We start from the raw sequence: 20,385 nt of genomic DNA on the forward strand, positions 1-20,385 counted from the left end.
GACGACATCGCTGGGGCTGCTGGGAGGGTTTCATTGAAAAAGAGAACACTTCCCAGAGTCATGAGTCATGTGCCCTAAGCTTCCTTCAACTGCTCATCATCTATCAGACTTTGAGCTCCTCATGGAAACTCTACCTGGGCTTCTTTGAAGGTCCTTTACACACATACACACACACACACGCGCGCGTGCACACACACAAATGCATGCACACATGCATACATACATGCACACACACCCCCCTGTTCCTAGCACAAGCAGTGCCCACATACAACCTCCTGTCTGATGTGAAAGGTCTCTCTTTTGCGCCCTCTTTGGTGGTATGGTGGGCAGTATTCTGAGACGATTTCCAAAGCTTCCTGTCCCCTGAGTGCCTGTGCCCTGACCTGAAAGATCCCTGAGACTGTGAATATCATGGATTTTACTCCTGTGATTCAGTTATGTCAAATGGTAAAGTTGACCTTAAAATAGGGAGATGATCTGGGTGGCCCTGACCTCATCACGTGAGCCTTTTGAAAGCAGACTGTTTTCTTCGTGGGTCACAGAAGGGGAAGTCTGAGAGCTTCAAAGCATGAGAGGGACTTGACGGTGGGTGGGTCCCATGGCTGAGCTGGAGGAAGTCACGTGGCAAGCCCTGAGAGTGGCCTCTAGGATTTGAGAACAGTTCCCAACCAACAGCCAGCAAGACAAAGGGATCTCAGTCCTCCAACTGTAAGGAAGTGAATTCTGCCAACAGCCTGAGGAAGCTTGGAAGCGCATCAAGTCTCCAGATGAGGATGCACCTGGCCAGCACCTTGGTTTCAGCCTTATGAGATGCTGAATGGAGGACTCAGCTATTATGTGCTGGCCTCCTGCTGGATGTGGAAGTTCAGCCTTGTAATCACAACTACTTGAGGCTGTAGTACACTATGCCCATCAGGTGTCTGGACTAACTTTGGCATCAATAAGGTGACCTCCTGGGAGTGGGGACCACCAGGTTGCTCAAGGAGGGTGAATTGGCCCAAGTTGGAAACAGAGCAAGTTAAAATTCTCATGCTGATCGGTAGTGGGACTTCACCTGTGAGTAGCCACTGCACTCCAGCCTGGGCAACATGGCAAGGCCTCATCTCTATTAAAACAAAACAAAACAAAACAAAAAAAGGCTGCACTCCTGACCCATAGAACAGTAAGCCAATAAATTGATGGAGCGGAGTTATTTTCATCTGCTCTGCATGTTAAAATCATCTTACCTTAATACTAGTAAGGAAAATGCAAAGTAAAACGACATTATAGCATCGCTCTTAACCCAATGTGATTGACACAGATTCCTAAATATATAATATCCAATGTGAGCAAGGGCAATGGAATATATAAACACTTGAATACACACTTGGTGGGACTGCAAAATGATAAGGGCTTCTGGGAGACAATTAAAAATTTTAAATGGGCATACCCTTCAATCCAAGAACTCCCCTTCTCAATATCCGTCCTAGAGAAATACACTCAGAGGCATGTGAGATATATTTATTGTACCATCCGATACTATTTAGAAACAAGTTAGAGACCTACCAATAGAACAGTGGTTAGATGAGTTGTGGTAGAACCATACCGGGAATGCTGCAGGTTTCATACAGTGTTTTAAAACAAGGTAGCAGCTCTAAATGGACTAACGTGAAAAGATCTTGAGCATATATCAGTAGGTGAGAAAAGGAATTGCAGGAAGATACTTGTAGACCACATTTTAGCAACTGATTTGGAGACACACACGTACTACTTTTCAACAGCTCAGAAGGCACCTTACAATCGAGGGTGGCCCAGTGCCAGTCAAGCTACATATCCCGAACATATGTGAACACTTGAAATTTCAGTTAACAAACCACCTAAGGACCATTTGAGGAAGGAACAAGGAGTCCTGTCTGTTTCTGAAAGCTTTTTGTGAGATCAGGAAAGTACCAGCATCAAAAATTGTAGGCCAGGCCAGGCACGGTGGCTCACGCCTGTAATCCCAGCACTTCAGGAGGCCAGGGAGGATGGATCACCTGAGGTCAGGAGTTTAAGACCAGCCTGGCCAACATGGTGAAGCCCTGTCTCTACTAAAAATACAAAAATTAGCCAGGCGTGGTGGCGCACGCCTGTAGTCCCAGCTACTTGGGAGACTGAGGCAGGAGAATTGCTTGAACCAGGGAGGCAGAGGCTGCAGTGAGCCAAGATCGAGCTACTGCACTCCAGCCCGGGTGACACAGTGAGCTCCGTCTCAAAAAAAAAAAAATTATAGGCCAGGTGCAGTGGCTTATGCCTGTAATCCCAGCATTTTGGGATGCCAAGATGGGAGGATCACTTGAGCCTAGAAATTCAGGGCCAGCCTGGGCAACATAATAAGATCCTGTCTCTACAAAAACTAAAAAATTAGGTCAGGTGCAGTGGCTCATGCCTGTAATCCCAGCACTTTGGGAGGTCAAGGCGGGCAGATCACCTGAGTTCAGAAGTTCAAGACCAGCCTCTGCCTAACATGGCAAAACCCATCTCTACTAAAAATACAAAAAATTAGCTGGTTGTGGTGGCAGGCATCTGTAATCTCAGCTACTCAGGAGGCTGAGGCAGGAGAAATGCTTGAACCCAGGAGGCAGAGGTTGCAGTGAACTGAGATCATGCCACTGCACTCCAGCCTGGGCAACAAGAGAGAAACTCCGTCACAAAAAAAAAAAAAAAAATTAGGCCAGGCACAGTGGCTCACAACTGTGATCCCAGCACTGTGGGAGGCCAAGGCAGGCAGCTTGAGTTCAGGAGTTCGAGACCACCCTGGGCAACATGGCAAAACCCTGTCTCTACAAAAAATACAAAGATTAGCTGGGTACAGTGGCATGCACCTGTAGTCCCAGCTACTTGGGAGGCCAAGGTGGAGGATCATCTGAGCCTGGTAGGCACAGGTTGCAGTGAGGCAAGATTGTGCACACCACTGCACTCTAGCCAGGGCAACAGAACAAGATTCTGTCTCAATAAATAAATAAATAAATAAATAGCTGGGCATGGTGGTGCATACCTACAGTCCCAGCTACTCGGGAGGCTGAGGCAGAAGGATTGCTTGAACCCATGAGGTTGAGGCTGTAGTGAGCTATGATCATGCCACTCCACTCCAGGCCGGGTGACAGATGAAGACCCTGTTTCAAAAGAAAAATTGCAGAATGAGTGTTGGCAGCCGGGAAGACAATCCCTGGGATAGCAGTGAAGCAGTCTTTTCTTCTTTTTGTTGCCTAGGCTGGTCTTGGACTCCTAGGCTCAACCAATTCTCCAATCTCGGCCTCCCAAAGTCCTGGGATTACAGGTGTGAGCCAGTGCACCTAGCCACTTTTTAATATTTTAGAAGATAATTGCCTGTTTAAACAAAAATAGTAACAATGTAATGCAGGGTCTATAACATATCTAGAAATAAAATGTACAACCACAGTAACACAAAGAATAGAAGAAGGGAAATGGAAATAAGGTTCACATATCGTAAGTAAAGAAATAGAATTCTATTTAAAGGTAGACTATGTTAAAAGTACATATTGTAAGCCTTAAAAAAGCCACTAAAAATACAACAAAGAGGTAGTGCTAATAAGCCAGTAGAGAAGATAAAATGGCATCATACAAAATTCTACATCACTCCAAAAGAAATCAGGAATAGAGGGAAAAAGAACAAAGAAAACATAGAATAAATAGAAAACAAATAGCAAGATGGGAGTTTTAAATCCAACTGTATCAATAGTTATATGAACTATAAATGGTCTAAATACCCCATATAGAGAGATTTTTTGAAAGCAAGCTGGTCATGCTGGATGAAAAAAACAAGACCCAACTATAAGTAGAAGGATGGTGAAAACATATACCATGCATATGAATCAAAAGAAATGCAGTTGTTACAATAACATCTGAAAAAGTACCATCAGAGCAAAGAATGTGATCAGGCGCCGGGTGTGGTGGCTCACACTTGTAATCCCAGCACTTTGGGAGGCCGAGGTGGGCTGATTGCTTGAGCTCAGGAGTTTGAGACTAGCCTGAGTAACACACAGAAACCCTACCTCTACAAAAAGATAGAAAAATTAGTTGGGTATGGTAGCATGTGCCTATGTTCCCAGCTACTTAGGAGGCTGAGGTGTGAGGATCACTTGAGCCTGGGAGGTTGAAGTTGCAGTGAGCCGCATTCGTGCCACTGCACTCCAGCCTATGTGACAAAGTGAGATCTTGTTTCAAAAAAAAACAAACAAAAAGAAATCACCAGGATAAAGAGAGACATTCCACTCTTTAATTGCTAACTCATAAAAGGATGTACAAATCCTAAATGTAACCACAATCAATAACAGAGCTTCAAAACACATGTGGTTAATTGACTTTTTGTTTGGTTTTGTTAAACTTGTTATTTTATGAAGTTTTAGATTTACAGAAAATTTTTGAAGATAATTCAAAAAGATTCCATATATTTTGCATGCAGTTTCCCCTATTATTAACATCTTCCACTGAAATGGTACATTTGGCATAATTAATGAAACAATATATTAACATTACTGTTAACCAGGGTCCATAATTTATTCAGATTTCCTTCATTTTTACCTAATGTCCTTCTTCTGTTCCTGGATCCTATATCCACAATACCACATTCCATTTCATTCTCAAGTATCCTTAGGTTCTTCTTGGCTGTGACAGTTTCTCAGACTTTCCTTATTCTGAATGACCTTGGCAGTTTTCAGGAGTACTGGCATTTTAAAAAATACCCGTCACCTGTAATTTGTCTGATATTTTTCTTATGATTAGACTGGAAAAAAGACCAAAGAGGTAAAGTCACATTTTTATCATATCATATCAAGGGCACAGAGTATCAACATAACTGTTGATGTGAACCTTGACTGCCTTGGCTGAGGCAGTGTTTGTCGGTTTCTTCAGTGTGAAGTTACCTGGACAATTACTTTTTCATAAAGGTGCTAAGGTGACTTAATGGAGGAGACAGAAAGACTTTTCAATAAAAGGTGCTTGAACAATTGGATATACTTATGGGAGAAAATGAATCTTGACACCTTATAGCACATGTAAAAATTAACTTGAAATGTATCATAGACCTAAACATGAAACTAAAAGTATAAAACTTCTAGAAGAAAATCTTTGTGATCCTGAGGTAGGCAGATTTCTTAGAACACAAACATCACAAAAAATAAATTTTAAAATTCATAAAGTTGACGTCATCAAAATTTTACAACAACTCTTTGAAAGTTGCTAAGAACATGAAAAGGCAAACTACAGATTGGAAGAAAATATATCTTTCTCCTTGATACAGGTCTTTATCCAGAATAATTTTTTTAACTCTTACAATTCATTAATAAGGCAAACAATCCAATTTTTAAGTGGCAAAAATTTGAACAAATACTTCACCAAAAAAGATATGCAAATGGCCAAAAAACACATGAAAAGATGCTCATATCATTAGTCATCAAGGAAATGTAAACCAAAACCACAATAAGATCCCATTACATACTTATTAGCATGGGTAAAATTAAAAAGACTCACCATGTCGAGTGTTGGTGAGAATGTAGAGTAATGAAAACTTTCATTTTTCTCTGGTGGAAAAGTAAAATGAAGCAGTGGATGCAGTGGCTCATACCTGTAATCCCAGCACTTTGGGAGGCCAAGGTGGAAGGACCATTTGAGGCCAGGAGTTCCATACCAGCCTGGGCAACATAGTGAGACTCTGTGTCTACAAAAAATAAAACAATTATCTGGGTGTAGTGGTATGCACCTGTAGTCCCAGCTACTCAGGAGGCCGAGGCATGAGGATTTCTTCAGCCCAGGATTTCAAGACTGCAGTGAGCTACGACTGTGCCACTGCACTCCAGCCTGGGTGACAGTGAGACCTTGTCTTAAAAAAGAAAAAAATAAATAAAATGATGCAACCACTTTGGAAAAGAGCTTGGAAAATGTTAAACATACATTCACTATACAACCAATCAATGTTACTCATGGAGTTTACCCCAGAAAAATAAAAACAAATGTCCATCTAAAGACTTGCACACAAATGTGCATAGCAACTTTATGCATAATAGCAAAAAACTAAAAATTCAAGTGTCTTTTAACAGGTGAATGAACAAATTGTGATACATTCATAAAATGGAGTAGCACACAGCACAAAATGATATGAACTTCCTATACATACAACAGTTTGGATGACTCTCAAAAGCATTATGCTGAGAAAGATGCACCAAACACAAGAGTGTACAGACTGTGTGATTCCATTTCTAGAAAAGGTCACTCTATATGGACAGGAAGCAGTGGTGGCCCAGGACCGAGGGAGTTGACATACAAGAGGGAACACTTGGGGGTGATAGAAATGTTCTTTATCTCGACGTTGGTGGTGCTTCAAACCTCATTGAATGATAAACTTTAAATTGACGTGCTTTATTGTCTTCCTCGATTAAGTTGATACAATGCAGTATCAGAAGTCAAGAAGCTCTGCTCCCGGGAGCTGACAGCAGTCCAGAGTTTTCTGTGACCCTTGGCTCCACCCCAGGAGGTCATTCTTTCTCCATTATCGTCCTCTTTGGCTGCATGAAGAGAACGTTTGAAAATATGACCTCCTTGGGGGCTCAGCAGAAGACAAGGGCCTCCACTATTGTTTTAGGTCTGGCGCAGTCAGTCTCTGGTAGCAACAGGACTCTCAAAACATTCAACCAAAGGCATCTTTTATTTCGGTTGGAGCTGCGGCAGTGGGTGTGATCACCACCTCCTTGATTTGGTACTTACCACCTCAAAGAGATTGAACCAGCCTTTGTTCCTCAGGACACTTCTTCCTTCTTCTGTTTTATCTTCTTGAGAGTGACACATTACTTCTGCTGCATTTCAAAGGTCAGAGCAGGTCACATGGTATCAACTTGGGGGAAAGAGAGTATAATCTTCCTGAAACAGGAGAGTTCCCTGATTCCCTTTGCAGGACATGTGACAGGGGTGTGGCTCACCTGTTTGGTCACCCTGCAGCTCAAACCCCCAGGGGAAGCATGCAGATGGGCAGGTGCAGAGGCTGGGGTGAGTGCTTTGGGCTCTCGGCCCCGCAGTAGTGTCTAGGGGTGGGTGCCTGCAACCCCAGTGTTACCAAGCTCTTCCAGCTTTGTGGTCTGCAGATGGCTTGTGTGTTAGTCAGCTCAATAGACCCTCTGGGGCAGAGGGCCAGTATGACAGCCTTCTGCATCCCGAGCTCTTGTCCAGTGTCCTGAAAGAATCCGGTCATATGCAGGCTGAAAAGATGAGTGCAAGGTTTAACTGGTGGTAAAGAGGGCTCTCAGCAAGATGGGTGTAGAGCCAGAAGGGAGGATGGAGTGGGAAGGTGGTCTTCCCCTGGAGTCGGGCCACCCAGCAGCTGGACTCTTCCCCAACCACCCTCAGTCAAACTCCCCTGGCGTCCAAACATCTCTCCTCTTCTCTTTCTCTTCCGTGTCGTTCTACCATCACTGGTCTGCTGGTCTTGACATTCAGCCACTTGCGTGTGTGCCCGCTGAGCTGTTGGGTTTATATGGGCAAAGGAAGGGTGGCATGGCAGGTCAGAGTGGTCTTGGAAAATGCAACATTTGGGCGCAAAAAGAGGAGTGCCTGTTCTCACTCAGGTCCATGGACACAGTCCCGAGGGTGGAGCCCTCACTAGGGACCCTGCCCTTCTATACCCTTCACTTCCCTGTCCCATTCCCATATCATTCCGCCCATGGACGGGCAGTGGATTTTTTTAAACAACAATAAAATCAACCACATTCACCAAATCCTAAAATAGGAGTGTCCCCAAGATTTTGTTTATTATTTGCAGTGAGGTAAGTTTTGGATAAATAAAATTAAGATGGCATAAGCCAAATATAGAGTTTGAACAAATCTTATAAATGGGTCACCTAGTTCAGGGTCTGTAACCAGGCTGTGCAACATAATCCCCCAGGAAACTTAGAATCATACATACTATTAGGTCCCAGAGTCTGATTTAGTAAGTCTGTTGGGATACCAGGAAATCTGCATTTGTATAAAGCTCCCGGAACTCCTGGGACATTCGAGTGCCACCAGCCCTGCACCAGCATTGCTGCCAACCCCCACATCCACTGTCTGGAAACCACTGCATCCTCTGATCCAATTCACACCCGGCCCCTCTCATGCAGTGCAGGATGCTACTACCTTAAACGGGGGTATCAATGAAAAATAGAAGTGAAGTCAAATAAGACCTGGACCACAAATCTATAAATCTCAAATGGCAGCATAATGGGAAGCAGTGATGAGAACCTGAGGACTATGAAAGGGTCTTTAGTCCTGAGATTATGGCAGCCCTCCCATTGGCATTGCATGGGCACCAGAGCCCTAGACTGCTCAACACAGATCCAGAGAGCCAAGTAACTTTTATAAAACTAAGTGGCCGGGCGCGGTGGCTCAAGCCTGTAATCCCAGCACTTTGGGAGGCCGAGACGGGCGGATCACGAGGTCAGGAGATCTAGACCATCCTGACTAACACGGTGAAACCCTGTCTCTACTAAAAATACAAAAAACTAGCCGGGCGAGGTGGCGGGCGCCTGTAGTCCCAGCTACTCGGAGGCTGAGGCAGGAGAATGGCGTAAACCCGGGAGGCGGAGCTTGCAGTGAGCTGAGATCTGGCCACTGCACTCCAGCCTGGGTGACAGAGCGAGACTGCGTCTCAAAAAAAAAAAAAAAAAAAAAAAAAAAACTAAGTAAGGAAAAAAATCCTGAGTTGGTATCCTAGCTGCAAAAAAAAGGCTAGCAAATGACGTCTTTTAACTGGATCTTTTTCTACCCAAAATAAGATTGGAGTTCTGTCGCAATTGAAAAAGGTGAGAAGACGTATGAAGTAGGGAAACTCCATAATATTGGTTGAATAAATGAGTTACAAAGAAATGAATAAAATATATTGATATATTTCATTGGGATAAACATTTTACTGAAATATTAGGTTTCTGACATTCTTAATTGTGTCCAGGTAGGCTGGTTCAGTAAGAACCAATTAAGTTGGCTGGGTGAGGTGGCTTAAGCCCGTAACCCCAGCACTTTGGGAGGCCGAGGTGGGTGGATCACCTGAGGTCAGGAGCTCAAGACCAGCCTGGCCAACATGGTGAAACCCCGTCTCTACTAAAAATACAAAAATGCTGGCCGTGGTGGTGCATACCTATAATCCCAGCTACTCGGAGGCTGAGACAGGAGAATCACTTGAACCCAGGAGGCAGAGGTTGCAGTGAGCCAAGACAATGCCACTGCACTCCAGCCTGGGCAACAAGAGCAAAACTCGGTCTCAAAAAAAAAGAACAAATTAAGTTGAAAACCAGAAATAGTGACGAATACGTGGACATCTGTTATTTTGTGGATCCTTAATCAGCAAGATTTTAGCTGAGTCATGCCCCAATCACAGATTGGAAACAACCCGCTTACTACCTGTGCTAAGTATTGTTTAGGTGCTACAGAAAATACAGAGTATTCTTGCTGTAGCCTAAGTTCCCTCTTACAGAATCCCCACCTTCCTAGGCAGAGCCCAGCTCCTGCTACAGAACCTAAATATGCCAAATCTCTGCTTTCCCAACCTCTCTTGAGGCCAAGACAGGCACACATGATCTTTGCTCTGCAACCACGGGTACCTGATGCACTTCGCTTTGTAGTCAACAGAAAGAAGTGAGGACTGTAAAGAATGTGGGCCTGTGACAGGGCAGGCAGCAAGGACAGTGATCTAGCAATAGCATCCAGGCCCCAGTGTGTGCGGTGCGGGAAAAGCTCACTGTGAGTCTGAGTTCAAGCCCAGCAATAGCAGTGAGGACTCCCCCAGACCAAATCTGCAATGGGATGAGGGGCAGTTCCTTCCTGACTTTGTGGACGCTAAGCCTGGGTGTCCTACTCTAGAGAATATTCTGATTACTAAGCTGTATCCTTGACATAAATTTCTTATCTGCCTAAATTAGCTAAAGTTGGTTTCTTTGCTTACTAGATAAATCATGTCCTTAAGGAACTCATATTCTAGACAAGAAGCATAACACAGACTCCCTGAAACAAAAGGAAACAAAAAAGAGTAATTACACAAGTAAAGTGGGCAGAATAAACCAGAAGCAAGAGGGATCGTGCGGTGATCCAAGGATTTTGACAAAGGCTTAGTGTGGATGAGCCATTATCAAAGTAGGAAGTGAGCTAGGCTCCTTCCCATGGCTGTGAGACCTGCAGGCCCAAGGACCACCCTTTCCCTGAGGGTCCAGAAGAACAATATCAGAGCATCCATTGCTCTTCAGAGCCAGAGCTTTCTTGGCAGTCCTGGGATGAGCTGGGGTTCACTCCGGGCAGCTTCTTAGGGCTCATTCACTGAGCAGTGCTGCTGTGATCTGGAGAACCTGCTAATTTCATCATTCGAGGGAGCACAGCCCCCTCCCCAGAGCAAGTTCTTCCCAGATGTCTCTATTTCCTACAGGTCACCCTGGTATGAAAGTAGCACAGCACTGAGAGGGACACAAGCTCCTCGAAGAGAAAGGTTCCAGTCCACCCATCAACACATCTCTTGGAGTACATACAACAAGCAAGCACAAGCTAGATTTCATGTGTGGAACACTGTGATGATGTGAAATAATTAGAAATAGATATTAGATCTTCCTCTCCAGCTCCTGGTCAGAGTTTCTAGAACCCTTATAATTTTCTAAGTGCCGAAAGTAGAAGGAGTATCTTTTGTTATATTCAGTTTTGTCCCCATTTCCTGAAATAGCTCCAGGGTGATAAAAGTGAGAAGGGTGTCTTGTTATTTTCAACCACAGCTGAGTTTACATTAATGAAATTATTTTTGGGAAGCCCCTAAGGATGGGGGAGCTGGTTGCCAGGGGAACCAACCACATGATTAGAGGACTGGATTTAGTTTTCCCCTCCACCTCCAGGGCTGGAGATTTACTTAATTACCCATGGTCAATGATTTTGTCAATCATACCTTTGTAACGAAGCCTTGGTAAAAACCCTGAACAACGGGGTTTGGTGCCAGGACAGCTGTGTGAGTAGGTAAAGATAAACATTTTTTTTTGTTTTTCTTTTTTAAATTTTAGCCTACAATCTCAGCACTTTGGGAGGGAAAGGCAGGAGGAGGGGGAGGATTGTTTGTGCTCAAGAGCTCAAGACCAGTCTCCAGCTGAGTGCAGTGGCTAATGCCTATAATCCCAGAACTTTGGGAGGCCAAGGAGGGTGGATCACTTGAGGTCAGGAGTTCGAGACCAGCCTGGCCAACATGGTGAAACCCTGTCTCTACCAAAATATACAAAAGTTAGCCAGGCATCATTACGTAATGGTAAAGAGATCAATGCAACAAGAAGAGCTAACTATCCTAAATATATATGCACCCAATACAGGAGCACCCAGATTCATAAAGCAAGTTCTTAGAGACCTACAAAGAGACTTAGACTCCCACACAATAATAGTGGGATACTTTAACATCCCACTGTCAATATTAGACAGATCAATTGAGACAGAAAATTAACAAACGTTAATTTTTTAAAAATACTTGGGACTTGAACTCAGCTCTGAACCAAGCGGACCTAATAGACATCTACAGAACTCTCCACCCCAAATCAACAGAATTTTTTTCAGCACCACATCGCACTTATTCTAAAACTGACCACATAATTGGAAGTAAAACATTCCTCAGCAAATGCAAAAGAACGGAAATCATAACAAACAGTCTCTCAGACCACAGTGCCATCAAATTAGAACTTAGGATTAAGAAACTCACTCAAAACCACACAACTACATGGAAACTGAACAACCTGCTCTGGAATGACTACTGGGTAAATAACAAAATTAAGGCAGAAATAAATAAGTTATTTCAAACCAATGAGAACAAAGACACAACGTACCAGAATCTCTGGAACACAGCTAAAGCAGTGTTTACAGGGAAATTTATAGCACTAAATGCCCACAAGAGAAAGTAAGAAAGATCTAAAATCGACACCCTAATATCACAATTAAAAGAACTAGAGAAGCAAGAGCAAACAAATTCAAAAGCTAGCAGAAGACAAGAAATAACTAAGATTAGAGCAGAACTGAAGGAGATAGAGACAAAAAAAACCCTTCAGGCTGGGCACGGTGGCTCACACCTGTAATTACAGCACTTTGGGAGTCTGAGGCAGGGGGATCACGAGGTCAGGAGTTCGAGGCCAGCCTGGCCAACATGGTGAAACCGTGTCTCTACTAAAAATACAAAATATCAAAATATAGCCAGGCATGGTGGCGCGTGCCTGTAGTCCCAGCTACTTGGGAGGCTGAGGCAGAAGAATCACTTGAACCCAGGAGGCGGAGGCTGCAGTGAGCCAAGATCATGCCACTGCACTCCAACCTTGGCGAACCCTTCAAAAAAAAATCAATGAATCCAGGAGCTGGTTTTTTGAAAAGATCAACAAAATTGATAGACTGCTAGCCAGACTAATAAAGAAGAAAAGAGAGAAGAATCAAATAGATGCAATAAAAAAATGATACAGGGGATATCAGCACTGATCCCACAGAAATACAAACTACCATCAGAGAACACTATAAACACCTCCATGCAAATAAACTAGAAAATCTAGAAGAAATGGATAAATTCCTGGACACATACACCCTCCCAAGTCTTAACCAGGAAGAAGTTGAATCCCTGAATAAACCAATAACAAGTTCTGAAATTGAGGCAATAATTAATAGCCTACCAATTAAAAAAAGTCCAGGACCAGACGGATTCAGAGCCGAATTCTACCAGCGATATAAAGGAGCTGGTACCATTCCTTCTGAAACTATTCCAAACAATAGAAAAAGAGGGAGTCCTCCCTAACTCATTTTATGAAGCCAGCATCATCCTGATACCAAAACCTGGCAGAGACACAACAAAAAAAGAAACTTTTAGGCCAATATCCCTGATGAACATGGATGCGAAAATCCTCAATAAAATACTGGCAAACCGAATCCAGCAGCACATCGAAAAGCCTATCTGCCACAATCAAGTAGGCTTCATCCCTGGGATGCAAGGCTGGTTTAACATACGCAAATCAATAAATGTAAAAATCCATCACATAAACAGAACCAATGACAAAAACCACATGATTATCTCAATAGATGCAGAAAAGGCCTTTGACAAAATTCTACACCCCTTCATGCTAAAAACTCTCAATAAACTAGGTATTGATGGAATGTATCTCAAAATAATAAGAGCTATTTATGACAACTCCACAGCCAATATCATACTGAATGGGCAAAAACTGGAAGCATTCCCTTTGAAAACCGGCACAAGACAAGGATGCCCTCTCTCACCACTGCTATTCAACATAGTATTGGAAGTTCTGGCCAGGGCAATCAGGCAAGAGAAAGAAATAAAGGGTATTCAAACAGGAAGAGAGGAAGTCAAATTTGTCTCTGTTTGCAGATGACATGATTGTATATTTAGAAAACCCCATTGTCTCAGCTCAAAATCTCCTTAGGCTGATAAGCAACTTTCAGCAAAGTCTCATGATACAAAATCAAAGTGCAAAGATCACAAGCATTCCTATACACCAATAATAGTGAGCCAAATCATGAGTCAACTCCCATTCACAGTTGCTACCAAGAGAATAAAAGACCTAGGAATACAACTTACAAGGGATGTGAGGGACCTCTTCAAGGAAAACTACAAACCACTGCTCAAGGAAATAAGAGGGGACACAAACAAATAGAAAAACATTCCATGCTCATGGATAGGAAGAATCAATATCATGAAAATGGCCATACTGCCCAAAGTAATTTATAGATTCAATGCTATCCCCATAAAGTTACCATTGACTTTCTTCACAGAATCAGAAAAAAACTACTTTAAATTTCATATGGAACTAAAGAGCCTGCAGAGTCAAGATAATCCTAAGCAAAAAGAACAAATCTGGAGGCATCGTGCTACCTGACTTCAAACTATACTACAAGGCTAACCAAAACAGCATGGTACTGGTACTGAAGCAGATATATAGACCAATGGAACAGAACAGAGGCCTCAGAAATAACACCACACACCTACAACCATCTGATCTTTGACAAACTTGACAAAAACAAGCAATGGGGAAAGGATTTGGTACTTAATAAATGGTGTTGGGAAAACTGGCTAGCCACATGCAGAAAACTGAAACTGGACCCCTTCCTTACACCTTATACAAAAATTAACTTAAGATGGATTAAAGACTTAAATGTAAGACCTAAAACCATAAAAACCCTAGAATAAAGCCTCGGCAATACCATTCAGGATGTAGGCATGGGCAAAGACTTCATGTCTAAAACACCAAAAGCAATGGCAACAAAAGCCAAAATAGACAAAGGGATCTAATTAAACCAAAGAGTTTGTGCACAGCAAAAGAAATTATCATCAGAGTGAACAGGCAACCTACAAAGAAAATTTTTGCAATCTATCCATCTGACAAAGGGCTAATATCCAGAATCTGCAAGGAACTTAAACAAATTTACAAAAAAAAAAATACCATCAAAAAGTGGGCGAAGGATATGAACAGACATTTCCCAAAAGAAGACATTTATGCAACCAACAAACATATGAAAAAAAGCTGATTATCACTGGTCATTAGAGAAATGCAAATCAAAACCACAATGACATACCATCTCATGCCAGTTAGAATGGCGATCATTAAAAAGCCAGGAAACAACAGATACTGGAGAGGATGTGGAGAAATAGGAGTGCTTTTACACTGTTGGTGGGAGTATAAATTACTTCAACCATTGTGGAAGACAGTGTGGCAACTCCTCAAGGATCTAGAACCAGAAATACCATTTGACCCAGCAATCCCATTACTGGGTATATACCCAAAGGATTATAAATCATTCTACTATAAAGACACATGCACACATGTGTTTATTGCGGCACTGTTCACAATAGCAAAGATTTGGAACCAACCCGAATGCCCATCCATGATAGACTGGATAAAGAAAATGTGGCACATACACACCATGGAATACTATGCAGCCATAAAGAAAGGATGAGTTCATGTTCTTTGCAGGGACATGGATGATGATGGGAACCATCATTCTCAGCAAACTAACACTGCATGTTCTCACTCATAAGTGGGAGTTGAACAATGAGAACACATGGACACAGGGAGAGGAACATCACACACACTGGACCTGTAGGGGGTAAGGGCCTGGGGAAGGGATGGAAATAGGAGCAGTACCTAACGTAGATGACGGATTGATGGGTGCTGCAAACCACCATGACACCTGTATACCTATGTAACAAACTTGCACGTTCTTCACATGTATCCCAGAACTTAAAGTATTTAAAAAAAAAAAAAAAAATTAGCCAGGCGTGGTGGTGCACACCTGTCATCCCAGCTACTCAGGAGGCTGAGGTAGGAGAATCGCTTGAACCCGGGAGGCAGAAGTTGCAACACGGCACTCCAGCCTTGGTGACAGAGCAAGACTGTCTCAAAAAAAAAACCAAAAACAAAAAAAACCCAGCCTGGGCAACATGGCAAAACCTTGTTCCCACAAAAAATACAAAATATTAGCCAGGCAAGGTGGTGCAAACCTGTAATCTCAACTACCTGGGAGGGTGAGGTAAGTAGGATCACTTGAGCCTGGGAAGTCAAGGCTGCAGTGAGCTGTGATTGCTCACTACACTCCAGCCTGGGCAACAGAGTGAGCCCCTGTCTCAAAGAAAAATAAAAAAGTTTTTTATTTTAACATGAAGTGTAAAGTACACTCCATGCTCTCTGAGAACTCATGGGTTGCAGAGAGAGGTGGTTTACCTAACAAGCCCACTATACAAAACAGGAGTTAAAGGACGCTCTGAAGAGCCCTGCAGGCTACTTCATGGTCGACGTGGACTTTCTCAGAGTTCTACAGGAACACCACGGGCACGGCAGCAGTCACAGGTGTCCCCAGCCCTGCCCTCTTCCTATGCTTCTATAACCTGCACTGCCCCTGATTTCTGCCTGAAGCAGCAACTGTGGCAGCTGATTGTGGACCATGGTAGCTCTGCAGGTTTTCTTCAAGTAAATGCTTCCCCAGTGGTCCAGCAGCCCTAGGTCCCCAAACCCACAGGAGATTTGTAAAAGGTTGTTACTGTCACAACCCCTCTAGTTCTGAAGGTAGAGAGTGGGTTTGTGGGTGCTCATTTTACTATTACACTGCATGTCTTATATATTATGTTTTTATTTATCAAGCATTACACAGTATGTATGTATGTATATATGTATGTACATATGTATTTATTTATTTATTTTGGGATAGAGTCTCTGTTGCCCAGGCTGGAGTGCAGTAGCGTGATCTCAGCCCATTGCAACCTCCACCTCTCAGGTTCAAGCGATTCTCCTCTAAAGTAGCCTTTAGAGGCTACTTCAGCCTCTAAAGTAGCTGGGATTACAGGAGCACACCACCACACCCAGCTAATATTTTTGTATTTTTTGTAGAGACGGAGTTTCACTATGTTGGCCAGGCTGGTCTCAAACTCCTGGTCCCAAGCAATCGATCCACCTTTGCCTCCCAAAGTGCTGGGATTACAGGCATGAGCCACCACCACACCTATCCCAGCATCGTTTTAATTGTTTTAAATGCCAATAACTATAGCCAAAGGGGTTGTTTGCAAAGTTCTAAGGAATTTTGCAAAGGATACTGTTGGCACTGGAGCTCTCATGGCTGATCCTCCTGCCTGTCAATTGACTCCTGCTTGTAGCCTGCATCAGATGATGGTGATGTCAGCTGTCCCTGCCGCAAGGATGAGTGAGGCAGATTCTGTCCCTGCTGAAGTCCTGCTTCCTGGGCCCATCAGTAGATACTTGTGGAGAGGCTTGGCTGCCTTCCCTAATTGAAATCCCCTACTCTTACTATACCTGCTGTTACATTTCTGTTTCAGGGATGTTTTAGATTTTCCCATTTCTATGTGTTTTCACTGGCAACTCACTAAGGTCACATCCTCCAACTCTTGCTTTCACCTTTTTGGTCCCAAAGAAGGAAACCTCAAGAATTCTGTCACTGATGGTGAAGAGATGTCCATAGATGACAACTATGAGGCAGCCCTAGAGAAATGCTAGTCCTAATTGAAGCTCTAAGATGGAGGGCCACCTCCAGAAGAGTCAATTAATGAATGGAACTGAAAGGTTGTCGGATGTGACTGACCGTAATGAAGAAATTTTACTATTCTGTTGCAAAGTTGGGGGCTCAAATAAGAGCTACACAGAAAAACAAGCAAATGAACATATTGAGGCAATTAACTTCCAGGAAAAGGCAAAAAAGTTGTGTAAGAAAGAAAATTTACAGAGTGGCCCAGCTGTGAATAACGAATTAATCAAAAGTTATGATTTACTTTCTTCAGTGAATGGGTAATAATGGTGGTAGTAGTGATACGAGAGAGCTAACTCATCATTTTCCAGAGTAAGAAGTCAGTAGATGTCTACATTTAATAATAAAAGAACAGGAGAAAGATATGGCAATATGAGTATGCTATTTACAAAGATGAAGATGTGGGTTAACCCAGAAAAAACAGCTAAGAAACAGGAATGGGAGTGGAAAATGGGGAGGTAAGAGACTGTTGTCTTTCATCATAAGCCTCATAGTAATGACTTTTTAAAATTAACACTTTGAGATAATTATAGATTCACATGCAGTTCTAAGAAATGACACAGAGAAATCCCAGGTACCCTTAACACAGTTTCCCCCAACAGTAACATCTTGCTAAATGCTAGTACAATATCACACCAGGGTATCCATATTAATAGAGTCAAGATAGACAACATTTCCATCCCTAGAATAATCTGTTACCCTTTTAGATTCACACCCACTTACCTCCCATCCTATGCCATCCCTTGGCAACTACTGATCTGTTCTCTATTTTTGTAATTTTGTCATTTCAAGAACATTTTGTAAATAGAATAATCCATCTTTTGGGAATGGTTTTTTTTCACTTAACATAATTCTCTAAATGTTCATCAAGGTTACTGCATGTATTAATAATTTGATCCTTTTTATTGCTGAGTAGTATTCCATGCGTGTATTACAGTTTATTCAACCATTCATCTGTGAAGGACATCTGTGCTGTTTCTAGTTTCTGGTTGGTATAAATAAAGCTGCTATAAACATTCAGGTACATTTTTGTATTTCTCTGGGACAAATGCCCAGGATTACAATCAGTGGGTTAAACGGTAGGTACATATTTAGTTTCTTTAAAAGGAACTGCCAAACGGCTTTTCAGGGTGGATGTACCATTTTACATGCCCACTAGCAATGTGTATATGTGGTCCATTTTCTCTGCATCCCCACTAGCAGTTGTCACTATTTTTTATTTTAGCCTCCCTGATTTGTGTGTGGTGATACATCGCTGTGGTTTTAATTTGCATTTTTCTAATAGCTAGTGATGTTGAACATCTTTTCATGTGCTTATTTGCCATTTGTATGTCCTTTTTGGTGAAATGCCTTTTGTCCATTTTCTAATTGGAATTTTTTTATTGTTGAGTTTTGAGAATTCTTTATACATTCTAGACACAAGGCCTTAATTGGATATGTGGCTTGTAAATATTCTTTCCCCATCCAAAACTTGTCTTTTTATCCTCTTAACAGGGTCATTTACAAAGCAAAAGTTTTCCATTTTGATGAAATTCAATTGATCAGTTTTCCCATTTCTGAATTGAGCTTTTGGTGTCAAGTCTAAGAACTTCTTGATTAATTCTAGATCCCAAAGATTTTGGTTATTTTCAAAAAGTTTTATAGCTTTACATTTTAAGTATGTAGTCCATTTTTAGTTCATTTTTGTACAAGGTATAAGACTTGGGTCAACATTCATTTTTATGTGTGTCCACTTTCTCCATCACCATTTGGTGAAAAGGCTAGCTTTCCTCCATTGAATCGCTTTTGCATCTTTGTCAAAAATCAGTTGTATTTGTGTGGATCAATTTCCGGGTTCTCTTTTGTTCCACTGGTCTATGTGTCTATCCCTCTGCCAATACCACACAGTCTTGATTACTGTAGCTATAATATCTTAACATCAAGTAGATTGATCCCTACCACTTTATTCTTTTTTCAACATTGTTTTAACTATTCTAGTTTTTCTTTACACATAAACTTCAGAATAATCTTGTTTGTATACAAAAATATCTTGCTGAGATTTTGGTAGAAATTGCATTAAGCCTGTTAATTTTAATAAAATTGAGGGAGAATCAACATCTTTACCATGTTGAGTGTTTCAATCCATGAACATGGTTTCTCCATTTATTTAGATCTTTATCAGCATTGCATAGTTCTCAGCATGTAAGTCCTATACATGGTTTTTAGACTGACACCTATTTCTTTTTTTAAGTGGTTGTAATTGGTATTGTATTTCTAATTTGTGTCCACACATTCATTGCTAATAATAGAATTTTTGTCTGTAGAGCTTGTATCTTGTGTCCTTGCTGGACTCATTTATTAGTTACTTGTTTAAAAATACATTCTTTGTAATTTTCTACATTGACAATCATATCATCTGCAAATAGGAACCATTTTGTTTCTTCCTTTCCAATCTGTATTTCCTTTTCATGCCTTATTACACTGGCTAGAACTTTCAGCATTATTTTGAAAAGAGTGGTAAAATCAGACATCCTCAATCTTAGGCAGAAAGCATTCAGTTTTCACCATTAGGCATAAAATGTTAGGTGTAGGTGTTTGCTGGATGCTCTTTATCAAGTTGAGGCAGTCTCCCCCATTCCTATTTTTCTGAGTTTTTATCATGAATGGTTGTTGGATTTTGTCATGTGCTTTGCCTGCATCAATTGATATGACAACATTTTTCTCCATTAGTCTGACAATGTGGTGAGTTAGACTGATTTTCAAACATGAAGTCTGGGATTCCTAGAATAAACCCCACTTGCTCATGATGTATTTTTTTTTATAGGTTGCTGAATTCCAGTTGCTAATGTTTTGTTAGGGATTTTTGTGTGAATATTCACAAGGGATATTGATCTGTAATTTTCTTTTTTTTGTATTATCTTTGAGTTTGTATTAAGGTAATACAAGTATCATAAAACGATTTGGGAAGTGTTTCCCTTTCTTCTGTTTCCTGGAAGACTACAGAATTGGTGTTATTTGGTAAGAATTCTCCAGTAAAACCATCTAGGCCTGATATTTTTGTGATTTTAAAATTAAGAACCTAATTTCCTTAATAGTTATAGATACTCAAATGATCTATTTCATATTGGATGAGCTATGGTAGGTTTTCAAGAAATTGGTGTTTCAACTAGTTTGTCAACTTATGTGCGTAGAGTTGTTTGTAGCATTCTCTTATTATCCTTTTGATGTCTGCAGTCTAGTGATCTCCTGTTTCATTCCTCATATTGGTAATTTGTCTTCTTTGTGAGTCTTACCAAATGTTTTTCCAATTTTAATTTTTCCAAATAACAAGCTATTTCATTGGTTTTCTCTAATGCTTTTGCTTCAATTTTA

Source organism: Trachypithecus francoisi, unplaced genomic scaffold (genome assembly GCF_009764315.1).
Source record: "Trachypithecus francoisi isolate TF-2019V2 unplaced genomic scaffold, Tfra_2.0 Lachesis_group19, whole genome shotgun sequence".
Taxonomy (NCBI): Eukaryota; Metazoa; Chordata; class Mammalia; order Primates; family Cercopithecidae; genus Trachypithecus; species Trachypithecus francoisi.